Here is a 3,873-nt window from a genome sequence, read left to right as displayed (position 1 = left end):
AAAAAAAAAAAAAAGGGGGGGGGGGCAATTCCTTATAAATAACCCAAATAAGTAATATAATAGTCTAGAAAGACACGTTTTCAGATCTGGCATAGTTGTTGTGGGCTTTGGGATAATTTCCATTTTATACTCAATTATCATTCAAGACAACGTAGTCCTTTATTTCTTGCATACAGAACATAGACCTATTTTAAGTAGGCTAAAAAAAGAAAATTGTCAAACTGGCAGCAAAATCTTACAACCATTTCTCAGACTTTAACTCCATTTTATACCTACACTATCATTTTGGCAGTGGGAAAGCACCATCTAGAATGGAACAGGTATTCCGTGTTTTAAAACTTTCCTAAAGTATCATCTGTCAAGAAGAGAAAGACTTCTTATGTGATGTCAACAGCTTTTATTCCTAAGAGAGGCCTCTGCTTTTAGTGATTTGGGCTGAATACCCTCTCTCAGGACGTGCTGAAGGAAAACTGTGTACAGGACACAAGAAAGGATAACAGCTGTTGTCACAGATAAAAATAATAAAAATAGTTCCCCATCTTTAAAGAGAACTATGTCAATAGCTTTTCATTTCTTATAAAAAGCCCAATAAAAATTTTGGTGGAGTACATCCGAGTTTTATGGAATTTCTTGCACTGGTAAATGAAATTTGCATTTAAATCTACAGAGCGGACTTCCTTTTCTTTTGGCTTAAAGGATTTTAATGTAAACTAGTAAGACTGCAAAAGCAATGTTGTAAAAACTGTAAATTAACTTTATGATGCTGCAGTCTGGTGAAGCTGTGAAGTGCACCATTTTTGGTGGCATAATTGTAAGTCATTTTTAAAGCATAACTATTAGGCTTAAATGACTCTCAGTGCTGAAAGATCTGGAAAGAGCATTTAGTGTGAATAAAAATAACAGGACACATCTCCAAGTGGTGGAGAATAGCGCTGATTTTTCACCACATCAGAATCTGTTCCCTATGCGGAGCTTCAAAGTGCAGTACAATATCTCCTTTTTTCTTAGTGCCCATCACTCTGTTGGGGGGACAACTGAATTTGGTATTCTCCAGTGTCGTTCTAGGCTATTCACCTTTGTGTCCATGTTGAAGCCCTAAAGGATGGGTGTAAGCAGGTCCTTCACACTGTTACTAGTCCCTCGGGGAGTTCAATTCTTACCAAACAAAGAGAGCAATCCAAAATCCTCCATCCGTCCTGGACATCAAAAGAGTCATTCTGATGACCACTCTGACCTTCCCCTTAGCCTGCTCCCTTCAGCTTGCTCCCCTGGAGTTTTAAGTTCCCGGTGAGTCACCCCTTCATTAGCAGGACCTTTTCAAAGGGACAGACCACACCTCTACAATCAGATTTTCAAAAGTGTTCAGCTGACATTTAGACATCAAAGTTGAAGCGTCCAGAATGTCAGAAGTGCTCAGCACTTGACATGTTTTGCTCTCTGCGGCATTTGCATATATAAATTACATAGGTTACTGTTCTGTGCAAATCCCATATTGCAACACACCCTTATAAGCCTGTCCATAAAATAAATAAACACATAAATTAGGAAATAAAGTGCTTCCTGATACGGAAAAGAGGAGGCAGCCCATGACTCATTTACATGATGTAAATAAAGACATTGTTATTGGGAGCTGAGCATCCACCTTGCTTCATTTAGGTATCAAAATGTCAGCTGAGCTTTCCTTTACAAAAATCCCTGTCACTTAACTTCTTCCAATGAGGGCAATACACATGAAGGGGGAAGGATGTGGAGCTGGGAGTAGCCAATTTCAGGAAAGCACAAAGCATTACTAATACCATCCTGTAAAACTAGCCCAAAAGAAAGCAAGCTTCGCAATGAAGGGTGTATCTTCACTTCAGACTCAGGCTTGGGGAGCAGCACCTGGGTTAGCCTAGCTTCAAAGTGAACAGCCGCACCGTGAGCCATGGTGAGTTGCCATAAGCTGATCAATGTTGCGCTCTCTCAGATGTGCTAGTAGGTCTTCTGAAAGTATATCTCTTGAAACATTGCTGCAGCAAGCCATGCTGCTCAATGAAAGAATGACAGTAAATTGTGGGAGAACTTGCCTGTCTTTCTGAATGCCGCAGGAACTGTGGGAAGGCAGTACAGGGAAGTCAGAACGTGCGCGTATAAGCCTGCACCCTTACTAAAAAGCGCGTGGGTAACTGGATCACATAAAAGGAGAACCCTGGCCCAAATGCATGCTCATAAACTGGCTTGGGTTGAAAGCCCACTGAATACAAATGAGGCGGTTTTGGGTGGAAGGGGGCAGTACTCAAGTAACAGCCTGAGCTAACTCTTCAGGAAAGGTGTTTTACCCCTTTTTACAATAACCCTTGAATGCAGCTTTCTCAGTTGCATTTGTCAGCTTGGGTATTTGCTTGGCTGGTTTTTATAATTTCTGAGTGAGGCATTTTGGTCCAGGAAAGACAGCTACTGGAAAGCTAGACCTAGTCGAAATGCTGACATTTCTATCACCTCCTCCTTTTGCGTGATTAAGAAAAAATATTGTGGGCACTGAAATGCGTGCATCATGCTTTGGCACTTCTATTCCAAAGTAATTGGCAAAACCAACCGGTGCAAGGCTACATAAAAACACGTGCTTATATTTTGCATTTATCAGATTAATATTTTTTGGGAGGCAAGTGGAATTTGCATGTGTGAAGGAAATGAGAGAGCTCGTATGTGACCAGAACAGTGATGTAATTCTTGTGCACTGCTGGACTGGGTTACACTGGAATATGTAAGCCAGGGACCTGGTTGCAATTTTAACCCTAACTCTGATGTAAGTTTGCCTGTTCTAGATGGCAGAAGTTAGGTAAAGGTCTTTTTGGGTGCACCTACACGCTGTCCTACAGTGATGTAGTGATGTGCTACGTCACCGTACGACATGCTGTGGTGATGTACCAATCATGTGATTGGCAGCTACGCTGCCATAGCGGCACGCTTCCCTGGTATAGCGTGCCTCTACAGTGACAGCGGCAAAATCTAACTGTGCGTGGCACACGTGGCATAGCACAGGCAGTTACTGCACCATGCTTAAGTACAAAAGGAAGTACCAAAGCACAGCGCAATAGCAACACCACTGTAGAGTGACATGTGGATGTGTCCATTATATAGCATTTCCAGCCTGCTTGCGTATTACAAAGGCATCAAAACAACCACAGATTTAGAAAAGGGCAGAGTACTTCATTCAAATGGCATATAAAAGCCTTAGGATGTAAATAAGCATCTCATTTGCCCTGGGACTGATGGTCCCAGGGTTTCAACTGAATCAGATCTGCAGGGGCACAGTCTTTCTACACGTCACCCTTCCAAGTTGTGTTGCTGCTCCTTTGCCATTTGGTGGCCAGCCAGAGCACACAGACCTAACAGACTTGTGCTGGAATGAATTACACCAGCTATAGAGATGTACAACAGGATATCTTGGGGGGGGAAGTGTTAGTACATTTTATCTGGCATACTTCACAGGGACTTGAAGCAGGACAGTGGATGTGTAAGTCTGCACAGTCCCTGGACAAAAGGCTTGCTCCTGGGACAAATGCAACATCTAGTCACGGTCAACAAAATAACTAATTTGGGAAAGGAAATAAAAGAAAACTACACTGTGGGCACGTCTACATGTTATGTTACGTCGCCGTAGCATCCACAGGGGTCTATACGTGACCAGGAGCTACTTCACTGTAGTTATGCGCTCCACCATTATAGCGTGCTGCTACGATGAAGCAGCTGCTCAAAACAGCCATTTGCAGCGCACACAGCACAGTACGGGCTGTGACTGTGACGTGATTTAGTACTTTCAAAAGGAAGTACTAAATCATGGTGCAGTAACAACATCACAAAAGCAACACGTGCAGATGCACCCTATGTTCA

Source organism: Gavialis gangeticus, unplaced genomic scaffold, assembly GCF_001723915.1.
Source record: "Gavialis gangeticus isolate Ggan-Ray unplaced genomic scaffold, GavGan_comp1, whole genome shotgun sequence".
NCBI classification, from domain to species: domain Eukaryota; kingdom Metazoa; phylum Chordata; order Crocodylia; family Gavialidae; genus Gavialis; species Gavialis gangeticus.
Note: the sequence above shows the minus strand (reverse complement) of the source record.